This window comes from Rhea pennata, chromosome 4 (assembly GCF_028389875.1).
Source record: "Rhea pennata isolate bPtePen1 chromosome 4, bPtePen1.pri, whole genome shotgun sequence".
NCBI classification, from domain to species: domain Eukaryota; kingdom Metazoa; phylum Chordata; class Aves; order Rheiformes; family Rheidae; genus Rhea; species Rhea pennata.
This window is the reverse complement of record NC_084666.1, coordinates 75,928,126-75,939,749: the sequence shown is the minus strand read 5'-3', so window position 1 is coordinate 75,939,749 and position 11,624 is coordinate 75,928,126. Positions and strand designations below refer to the sequence as shown.

The 11,624-nt window shown below is 44.4% G+C and overlaps 1 long non-coding RNA gene across 4 annotated transcripts in view; it reads left to right on the top strand.

Annotated features, from left to right (window-relative positions):
* The first annotated feature begins 2,004 nt into the window (after positions 1 to 2,004).
* LOC134139664 (uncharacterized) overlaps positions 2,005 to 11,624 on the top strand; it is a 332,576-nt gene continuing 322,956 nt past the window's right edge. For all 4 annotated transcript variants that reach the window (XR_009958233.1, XR_009958232.1, XR_009958231.1 and 1 more), the window contains exon 1: positions 2,005 to 2,120. This is a non-coding gene — a long non-coding RNA (uncharacterized LOC134139664). The remainder of the gene's footprint in view (positions 2,121 to 11,624) is intronic.

Below are 11,624 nucleotides of genomic sequence, written 5' to 3'. Positions count from 1 at the left end.
TGTATTAGTACTTTATTGGCAAGAGTTTGCTGCTGTTTTTCATCACAGTCTGACCAACACATCGCTCATTTACAGGAAGCTCTGTGTGTGTGGTGGACTGGTTATACCATTACTGCTGGGAGTAATGCTTGATTAGAGTACAGGACCTTGTAAGGCCAGTACTCTAGAAAATCAGGCCAGAGTCATTCAAGGGTTCAGTTTCTGTATGGGGAACTGTTACTGGAGAGGTTTCGATTCTATCCAAGTGAAACTCACTAGTATGTTATATGGTGGTTCACAGAATGGTTGAGCTTGGAAGTGACCTCTGGAGATCACCTAGTCTGACCCCCCTGCTCAAGCAGGATCACCTAGAGCGCTTTGGACAGGATCATGTCTAGGTGGATTTTCAACATCTCCAGAGACGAGACTGCACAACCTCTCCGGGCAACCTGTGCCGGTGCTTTGTCACTCTCACGGTGAAGTCCTCCATTGTATTCAGGAGGAACTTCCTGTGTTTCAGTTTGTGCCTGTTGTCTCTTGTCCTGTCACTGGGCACCCCTGAAAAGAGTCCGGCCCCATCCCCTTGGTACATTTCCCCCTTCCCCCCCAAGGTATTTATAGACATTGACAAGATCCCCCCCCCCCCAGTCTTCTCTTCTCCAGGCTAAGGAGGCCCAGCTCTCGTAGCCGTTCCTCACCGGGCAGGTGCTCCAGCCCTCTGATCATCTTTGCAGCCCTACGCAGGACTCTCCCCAGTAGCCCCATGTCTCTCTTGTCCTGGGGAGCCCAGAACTGGAGCCGGTACTGGAGATGAGGTGCCTCCCCAGGGCTGAGGAGAGGGGCAGGGTCACCTGCTGGCAACGCTCCTCCTAATGCACCCCCACAGGACACCATTTGCCGCCTTGGCCACCACGGCACGTTGCTGCCTCGTGGTCACCTTGTCGTCCAGCAGCGCTCCCGGGTCCTCCTCGGCGGAGCTGCTTTCCGGCAGGTCAGCCGCCCGCCTGTCCTGCTGCCCGGGGTTATTTCTCCCGGGGTGCAGGGCCCTGCACTTGCCTTTGCTGAGCTTCACGAGTTCCTCTGTGTCCAGGTCTTCAGCGGTTCCAGGCCCTCGGATGCCTCAGCCGCTGCTCCCAGCTTGGTGTTGTCAGTGAACTTGCTGAGGAGGTGCTCTGTCCCCTCATCCAGGTCATTGATGAATAAGCTGAACGAGACTGGACCCAGTTCCGAGCCCTGTGGGACATGGCTAGCTACAGGCCTCCAACTGGACTGTGTGACTGATCACAGCCCTGGTTCATTTTACATGATACTGTTCAAGTGGAACTCTGATCTTCCATGAAATGGATGCCTGCTAAACTTGTTGCCTCTGATTACTGATCATCCTTGTAGCAGAGGCTAGAGGTTTAATAGAACATTTAAGCAGCAGCAGTAAGTGGTTTCTTGTAACACTTGCTTTTCACAAATAGAAATGTGAAACTTTTTGCACTTATGAGTTAAGATTAGAACCTTAGACAGCTGTCTTGGAGTGGTTACTAAATACTTACCACATTTGAAAGCTTTACCCGTTGTGGCCAAGTCATCAAAATGATGACTAACCAGCCAGTTCATGTGCGAAATATTTTGTATCCTCTTGAGTAAGAGGACAACTAAATGATAATAGTTTCTCATATTTCAAAAAAAACCCCAACTTTTTTTCTCAGGTGGTTTAGCTGAAGGTATTTGTTAGGTAACTGTCACTATTTTGTAACTTGGACAGAAACAGGCGTATGCCAGTGCGAAGTGTTCTTGACAATTATCTGTTTAAAGAAAAGAACCCTAAACCCCACATCTCTGCTTTCAATACAAACTATCCACTGGTAATGTGGTGTTGAGAAAAAGCCTCTTTGAGAGACTGGTTAGTCTATGACTGTTTTATTGTGGAATTTCTCACATTGACCTTGAACTACGTGGTATGTGTCACTGTGATATACAGATGACTGTGCTTCAGCTGGCGTGTAGCTCCCAACCTGCTTGGAAATTCCTGTATTGGTCCGGAGAGTTCTGTGAGAAAGAAGGCAAATACAGAAGTTGACCTGTCTGCTGTGTTTTGGTTACTTCTCCCTATGTGCTGATCTCCAACTCGTGAAAGTCCTGTTGGGAAGGTAACTGGGTGATGGTGCTCCTTTACCTAAGCTCTGCCTCTGCATAGCAGTCCAAGGGTAGTGCATACTCCCCAGCAGCTTTAAGATGGCAAGTGCTTATTTGCTTATAAGCTGAGTTTGTATCTAGGAGCTTTTAGCTCTGGAACAAACTTTTACCAGTAGCAGTAACTTATTAACTGCTTTTCTTTTCCTGGCTGTCACATGTGAGTTGTCTTGGAATGATTGATTGCGCTAGGTGAGACCAAAGGTGTACCTAGCCTGGTTTCCTATTCTGGGCAACAAGAAGGCATTAAACAGATCCCAGCCCTTCAAGTACATTCCTGCAGCATGGGGACTTAGTCAAACGTGATGTGTTTCTGTTTGATAGCTCTAGCTACGCTTAGTTTTGATGTACTTGCCCGATTTCGGTTTTAACCTTTGCAAATGTCTGGAATCTGCAGTGTCCTGTGGAAAGGGGTTCCACTGCTTACACACGCACAGCAAAGGAAAGAATAGTGCTGTATCTAGGTAGTTGAGAGTAAAATGAGGACTTCAAAGCCTTGCAGCGGTAGAACTCTTTGTAATAACTTGGAAGTTGTCTTTCAGCACATTGAACCTAAATTCCCTGGTTGCTTCCCTGTTTCAGTTTTACTGGCACTATTGAACTATTCTTTCATTGTCTTTAGGGACATCTGGCTGTTCTGCTGATGACTGAAATGGATGTGTGTAGCATTACTATGGGCAAAAACTTCTTGCATCAGTGTTTATGGTACTTAAGACATCAGGATGAGCAGAAGAAAGGTTTAGATCTCATGAGGCCTATTATATGTGGAAAAGATAGTTTTGGAGTGCCCAGTTATTCAGCAATTTGTATGTTGTTTTCATTGTCAACTTGTAAAATCTTTGTTTTTCCTCCCCTTTCTCTGACCTGGTGTCTCCACCTGATCTGAGCATATAAATATATGAAATTCAGATGGAGTGTGCCTTACTTCATATCCTTGCCTGCATACCTCTAATGGGGTGCGAAAAAAGGTATGTTAATGATGGAAAGTTATTTAGTGCTGCATGGAGTTAATTGCTTCTAATCACTGCTTACATCCATCTGGTTTTATGGTAGACAACAAACCTCTTCGTGATTTACAATATGTCTAATGAGCAAATCCAATGGAGATGCGCTGGCATCTTGCATATTGTGCTCTCGTTACCTAGGGCGCATTTTCATATATGCGTGAACCAAAAATAGTAGTCACCAGGCTGTGGATCAATTTGTTTGGGTCTCTGCTTGGAGATGCACCAGGAAATTACCCCTTTAAGTTCCCTTGTAAAATATTGCAAACTGGCTGTCCGTTGGATTCAAGCTGAAAAGCATGCAGGAAAGGTGCCAAACTATTACTGCAGCCTCATGGTAACTCTGCATAGCCACAGTTAAGAACTCAAATGGCCATTTCACTAGCAATCTCTATTTTCCATTTCTCAAAAAGTAGGACTAATACATAATTTCTAGCTTGAAACTAGACATGTTTAATCTCAGACTGGGAAGACAGTGTAGTTAAAAGGCATGCATTGGTAATCATTATGAAGGAAGAAGAGCCTCAAACTCCATTTGAAACTTGAAATAGACCTAATGTTCTTTGATTTAGCTCTTTTTCATTTTGTTTTTTTGTATAGCATCCTGCAGCCCTGTCGTCTTCCTCTGGCAAGGGCCAGTGTCAGATCATTTCTTATGGGGGGAGATATGAGGAGAGATGCGTGACATATGTCAGTTTTGATAAATAGCCTGCTCAAGGAGATGTTGTTTCTAATGATCGGCTTCTGGTCTGTAACCCCTATAGCATAGCTGGTCGGGACAATTGAGTTACTCCATGCATTGTGCATGATGTGCATGCAAATGTACACAGACATGTCAAAACCTGAATTTTGAACAACTCAGATTTTGGGTAAACCTGTGGACTGAAACATGAAGATCAGTGCCCTGGCTACAGCAAGAATTTTGGAAAATGTCAAGGAGACCAAGCTGTGCAAATTAAAAAAAATAAAAAATAATTGATACGTTGTAGAGGGCAACATAACCAGAAGGAACATGAAATACAACTTAGTTCACTGCAGTTAATGCAGTTCTGATTATCTGCATGACACTGGATAATTCATTGTTACTAAGGCACAAATAGCTGCTTGAATCAATTCCCCATTTTAGATAGTAAAACTGCTCCTGCTGCACAGTCAAGATGGTAAAAGGTGTCTTGTTTTGAAAGATTACCTGACCTATTCTTTATAAGGTCAGAGTCCAAATGGTTGTGATTAATGCTATGATAACGATTTTCATGTTTATCTCTATGCGTGGAGCACCCACAGATACGACTGGGGTTTTGTGCATGCTATGCCCAAGTGGCATCCCCTTAGAAAGTACAAAGGCAGCGGCAGTGCTTAGAGCTGACCGTAAATGATAGCTCATGGTAAACGCAACTGCAAAGAAACAACATACATCATATAGCTATGTTATTCTCTTGAATATGTGATCTCTTCTTTGCTGGGGAGAGTTCATCTGGAGGCCAACTTTTCACCTTTCTTACGTGGAACTGTTTTGGTAGGCATAAGCGTTGTCTTGGCTTTTTCCCCCCTTTTTCTCTGTCTACTGATGTATGTATTTCCTGTTAGGATCTATTTGATTCCCCTTTTATGGTATGTGTGCTATGACAACATATAAAAAGAAAATTAAGTTGTAAACTAATTTAGCTTATGTGCTGTTGGATATAGAAACATTGATCTGGATAATATGATAATTGCACTCCATAGTTTGAAAGCACTGCTTTTTGTTCTGATGGCATCTCCTTGGGGACACCCCATCTTCAAAAACAGAAACTGAGCATATAACTCCTTGCAAATGAGCTTTGCTCTTTTCTATCAGAATAGGCAAGTTTTATGTCAGATAAGAATGTTTTTCTCTTGATGTCTTTATAAGATACCAGTAGTATTTGTGCGAGGTTGCAGCTCCTCTCTTTCAGGACAAATATAAATAATTGCGTAGAGAAGCTATCTGAGGTAGATTCAGAGGTGCATTGTCATCCAGCAGTTCTGGCAGCCCTGCCAAACTCTGTCTGGTGTGTTGTGATGGATCGGCATCTTTTGATGAATGGCGTATGTCTGGGCACCCTATTAGAGCGTACTGACTTCAGGGAGATTAATTGTTTCAGATTGTGCCAGCATCTTCCAGGACTCGATGTTATAGGTTTGTCTATCCATCTTCCACACATCAACAGTAGCATTGTATGCTCCAGTCAAAAAACATAAGGGTAAATTAAACACTTCCTTACAGATCGATGGAGGCTTTGACTGACTTCTGTGGCTCCTGCTACCAGTCAGTACTACTTGAGTTTCCCCACAGAAGGCAAAGGGGCCCTCAGGAGCGCTAGTCTGAGGCCGAAACTCCTCTGCCAGGCTCCTGTTTGTTTTTTCTTTTTTTCTTAAATCTCTGTGCTTCCAACTTTTTGCTTTTCCAACACACACAGCAGGTGGCAGCCTCAAACATTTAAAACTAGGAACGCAGCACTATAGAAATCTGGAGACTGCCTTAGTCATAATATTAAGGAAAAAAGAAGTATAAGACTTAAGTGTTTGCTTTTATGTTGTTAGTCTTCTTTTTTTTTTTTTTTTTTTTTTTTTTTTTTTTTTTTAAGCTGCCGTCGGGAGAATGAGAAACTTAGTTCCTGCTCTTGTTTGAAAAGCCTTGTTTTAAAATCCCATGACTCCAGGAGCTGATGTGTAGATGAAAACAGATACCATGAAACTCATGAGTAAAACACTGAGGAGTGAAGATGGGTAGACTGAAGGCACTGATAACTCTGTTAGCCTTCCAATATGAAGTCTGCAGAGCTGAGAAGTTTACATGTACTGGAATAGGATGAGGAGATGCGGTGGAAACAGATGAAAGGTGGAGAGAGAAAGGGGCAAGAGGATAACAGTGTATTTTATAAGGAAACAAATGCCAAGGAAGTGAGGGAAGGCTTAAGACAAGGAGCACTGAAAACATTATGTGGATAATAGTTATCTGGTCCCGGACCAGTAGCAACTCATACAAGGTGGAAAGGGATTTGACTGTGACAATCTACTGTATTCCATAACCCCTTCTGGTCCTAGGTATATCTGCAATAATTGACAGCCCTCTGGGGAGCAGGGGGAACCCTGGATAGGTAGCCAGTTGTTTGCTAGCTGTGTTTGTTCGCATGCACATCCTCCAGTTCTGGGAGACTTTAATTGCTAGAAAGAGGGGAAGTTGGCTGGGAACTCTCCAAGTTATCTGCTGTTTTTTTTTGTGACGTGAGCATTTAGAAGTGCAGCTGGGCAGCATGTTGAGTGCTCTGCACTGGAGCAGAGGAGAAGTCGTCTTCTCTTGTTTTATTGTTTTTGGAAAGGCAGTGAATTCAGAGGGAACGTGAAGGAGAGATGGGAAACTACAACAAGGACCAGCAGCTGGTAGAGGTTAGGATAAAGGAAAAGACAGGAAAACAAAGCAGGAAGATGAAAACGTACTGGGGGAAAATGAGAGGGAGTTAAAATGGAATATGCACCATCAGATGACTCTAGCTTTGACCATTAAGCTGGGGATTGGATCTTGGCATGATGATTGATTGATCTGGGGTGTTTAGTGACACAGTAACAGTAGCAAGGGAAGAAGCCAGAACTCCTAGATCTTCTCTCCTTTTTAATCAATTACAGGAGAAGCTAAAAGACCCCAAAAGCTGGAGGAAACTAAACATGGAGGCCCGAAAGGTGTTAGTGTAGGCTGAAGCTAGTTTAGTGGAACCTGTCATTCTTGATTAAATATTTGGGAATCCATAGTCTTTCACAGGGACTGAAAAACAGTTGTGGGAGAACTTACAGATGATTTGGGTGGAGGAGCAGAAAAGCTTATTGTGGGTTTATTATTTATCTTTACATATTCCTTGCTCTTATAACTCTAGCAGTCTTATACAGCTTTTCAATAGATGGAGAGCTGACTGTTAAGGAGGAGTGAAATTCCGTGTAGATTTAAAGGAAACACAAAGAGGTAGGCTAGACAGGAGATAGTCTGAGGGGGACATGCTTGAGAGAGAGGTAGGTGAGATAAACAATGCTAAGAAGTGGTGGTAGCAATTTCTAGAGAAGAATTAGGACCTCCAACCACAGTGATACATCAAAAGGCTTACAGATAATGCTGCCTGTGTGTGTGGTGTTTCGGTGTGTGTTTGTTTTGTCATCCCTCTCCTGGCTGAGCTCATCCTCCCAGCCAAAATCACTCAATATTAACATCTTTCTTGGGTTGCTGGATTTTTTCACAGTTGGTGTGGTGTTGTGTGTGTATGGTGGATTTGTGGGTTTGTTGTTGTTGCCTGTATGTGTGTGTGTGTGTGTGTGTGTGTTTTTTTTTTTTTTTTTTCCTAACCCTCTTTCCTCTCCTCCCTCCTCTCTGCCTGTTGGGTAGCCTGGACCTGGACATCTGGATTCAATTCATCTGCTTCTGCATGCAGAGCTTTTGGGAGATTGTTGACTACACTGATGTGATGTCCCTGTCCCATGTTCCTGTTACATGAGTGTTCAGTTGAATAATTGTGTGTGGATGTCACTTGCTGCCAAAGCCCTGTGCTGTTGGGGCCCTGTGTCTGGGCCCTGGCTATCTTGCAGGATTATAAAGAGCTGAAGTAAGCAACAAGCTGCTCAAAGAAGGAATTCTTTTAAAGACAAAAGGCTAAAGAAGAAAAGATAAGCAGGCACCTGTAATTACTCACAGGATACGCATCCAGAAAGGGAGTTAACACCACAGATAAGCAAGCGCCTGTGATCACTCACAAGGGGAGTCAACACAACAGCCAATTAGAAACTGAGCAGATGCGCTTGGACAATATTAGACAACCAATAGAAATGCTTTGCGAGGCGCGTTGATACATGAGCTTGTTAGAAAAGATATATAAATTAGGTAGACAAAGGAATAAAGTTGGATTGAACTTGCATCACATTGATGTGTGTGTGTTCCTTCCCGTGCTTGCCAAGAATGGGCTGCGGCACTGTGCATCCAAAGTCATTTGGTGAAGGAGTCTGTTATGATCATGGCTTGCAGTGACAAATTCCCTGTGATGGCAGCAGCTCACAGCAGCAACCTCTCATAATGGCATTCTGCTCTTATTGGCAGGGATCCCTGGGCGGGAGGCAGTGCCCCAAAATAGCAGAGATGATGAGGAGAACAACAATAGCTAGACAGCTCTGGCAGAGGAAAGAAAAGGATGGAAGGCATTTAAGTCACTTTTTACTTGGGACTGCTGAATTTCGAAGAACTTGTAAAGCAGACTGAGACTGCTACATCTGTGTGCCTTTGCAGCTAGAAGCAGAGCCAGAAAAATACCTATGTGCTATAGTTCATTTGTAGTGTACTTTTTGATTTAACGCATCCTTTGCTTATCAGGGCAGAGGGAAACTTTTGGCTGAACAGACTAGGGAGGAATAATTCATTCATTGGACTTATATTTTCTAGTGACTTAGAACTGATTTTACTTCAGTGAGCTTGCTCACTGGCCCAGTGCTCCCATGCAGATCCAAAGAACAACTATATGTGTACATATGTTTAAAAAAAAAAAAAAGGTGCGTTTCAGATTAATTTTCAGACCAGTCCTTGCCAAGTCTTCATAGTCTAGGTTTCTTGGTTGTGTGGAAATTGGCAAAAGGTGAGGCTGGGTGGGTAAGTCAGAGGAGGTGTCCCCTTCTTTCAGGGGAGCTCTTCAGAAATTGTCTAGCCAGCTCTCAGATGTTTACGGGACTGCTCAGTCAAAATATGTTTTGACAGGGGAAAATGCTACTTAGTTCTGAAATGTCCTTGAGATCCCAGCTATCTCCCGTTTCTCTCTTGAGAGAGAAATACGTGGTCAGTTCCTTAACTACTTCCTTCATAGATTATTGTTAGGATTAGAAATACGGGACTAGCTCTGTGACTTTCCTTGAGGTTATTTCCTCCATCCTCCTCCCCTTCTCCCCTATGATGTAAAGAATGGATGCTCTGTTAATCTGGTTTATCTAACCCTAAATTAAATACAGCATTACCAGGCTGACTTTTAGGCTCTTCAGTGTTATGTGGCAGCTTCATATTAGAACACTTCGTACAACAAGCACTACTGAGAAATGGTGGTTCTTTTGTTTATACTTTCTTTTCCCCCATACACCATACAGCTTTAATTTATCATACACTGTGAGAGCCATAGACATATGAATTACTTGGAAACTGGGATTTTCAGACAAATATTCTGAGTGTTTGTAAACTCAGCTGGATGAAATTCTGTTTTGGACAACCAAAAATTTCATGTGGAGGAAAGTATAGGTAGCCAAGATTTAGTCCTGTAACTCTATCCTTATAAATCTGTATACGCTGAAGATGCGTGCATCTACAGCTTGCTCTAGGAAGAACAGCCTGGTAAATGTGTGCCCTGTATTAGACTGAATGCTTGTCCTGTGTCAGAGACCATGCTGCCATAGAAGGGTCCATTCTGTAGGCTCTGTCACTCTCACGGTGAAGTCCTCCATCGTATTCAGGAGGAACTTCCTGTGTTTCAGTTTGTGCCTGTTGTCTCTTGTCCTGTCACTGGGCACCCCATCCCCTTGGTACATCCTCCCCACCCCCCCCAAGGTATTTATACATTGACAAGATCCCCCCCCCCCCCCCCAGTCTTCTCTTCTCCAGGCTAAGGAGGCCCAGCTCTCGTAGCCGTTCCTCACCGGGCAGGTGCTCCAGCCCTCTGATCATCTTTGCAGCCCTACGCAGGACTCTCCCCAGTAGCCCCATGTCTCTCTTGTCCTGGGGAGCCCAGAACTGGAGCCGGTACTGGAGATGAGGTGCCTCCCCAGGGCTGAGGAGAGGGGCAGGGTCACCTGCTGGCAACGCTCCTCCTAATGCACCCCCACAGGACACCATTTGCCGCCTTGGCCACCATGGCACGTTGCTGCCTCGTGGTCACCTTGTCGTCCAGCAGCGCTCCCGGGTCCTCCTCGGCGGAGCTGCTTTCCGGCAGGTCAGCCGCCCGCCTGTCCTGCTGCCCGGGGTTATTTCTCCCGGGGTGCAGGGCCCTGCACTTGCCTTTGCTGAGCTTCACGAGGTTCCTCTGTGTCCAGGTCTTCAGCGGTTCCAGGCCCTCGGATGCCTCAGCCGCTGCTCCCAGCTTGGTGTTGTCAGTGAACTTGCTGAGGAGGTGCTCTGTCCCCTCATCCAGGTCATTGATGAATAAGCTGAACGAGACTGGAATAAGTTGAACAAGACTTGGTTGTCTAACATATGTTGCCACAGGTATTCAGGATTACCCTTTCCTGTTGTACAACCGGTGCCTCTTGATTTCACTGAGCCTCAAAAGTGACCTGCAGTGTGATGTACAGTAGACCTTGGTTGTGGGGCTAGCTTGATCAGACTCTTCTGGAGGCAGGGTGAGGAGGTGGATGGAGATAATTCTGCCAGGTGAAATGAGGCCTTTTCTGCCTCTTGGATGGAAATAGCACCTGTGTTTAGCATACGCTTGATCTGTTTAGCATATGCTTGACTGGTGAACAGTGCTAGACTGGATTTCACAGAGCAACCTGTGGACAGTAGTGTGTTCAGCAGCAGGATCGCTGTAGTACAGTGTGATGAGTTAGTCTCTTAAACCTGTGGCTGTGCAAGTGGCATTAGATAAAAATGAAAGACGACCATTTGCTTGCCCTTTGGATACCGCGGTGCAAAGGGTCAAAGTTGAGCAGCTCCTGAGCAAATTGCAGACTTGAAGACAATAGAAGCCAGTCCAAAGGACTCATCGGTCTCTGTGAAAAGCAGTCATGCGTGGGCTTATTGAGTTGCTAGCAAGTCAGCATGTCTGCTGCAGAAACTAATACTCCACATGCTAATTTGGCATCTTGACTGCCCCCATGGCAGAATGAACCAAAGGAGGAGAGCTAACTGCCTTCCGGTGACAGGTATATTGTTACAGTATGAACTCTTGCTCTCTTTTCTGTCTTCTCTTCTATGTTATACTTCCTTAACACATTTGTCCTCTCAATTGTTCCCACAGCTCTTCAGGGAACTCTTTGTATTTGTCTCTGGGGGAACTTCAGGCTATTCCTTCACTACAGAAGAATGGAACTTCAGGGAAAAACAGGAGAGTTGAGATCCTGTTTTGATTAGATATTGCATGTAATTGGTGTAGGGAGGGAAGAGATGTGTTTCTGTGCAAGAGGGGATATCAAAACCTTTTGAAATGTGGGTTATAGGGATGCACCTGTGGTACCCCCATAATTTCAGGAAACACCTTTTGGAACTTGATTTTAAAAGAAGGATGAGGACGTAGATCAAACAAATAAGAAATAAGACCATCTTCAGAACTGCATACTTTATTCAGATTGTTTGGAATCTTTCTTTCTAGTTGATCACATAGGACCTCCGTGCTAAGTCTTTGTGCAAACACTTTTACTACTTTTATGCTAAACTAATTAAAGCAGTATAAGCTCCCTGATGCAAACTAAGCTTAGTGGGGGTTAAGTCTGTCT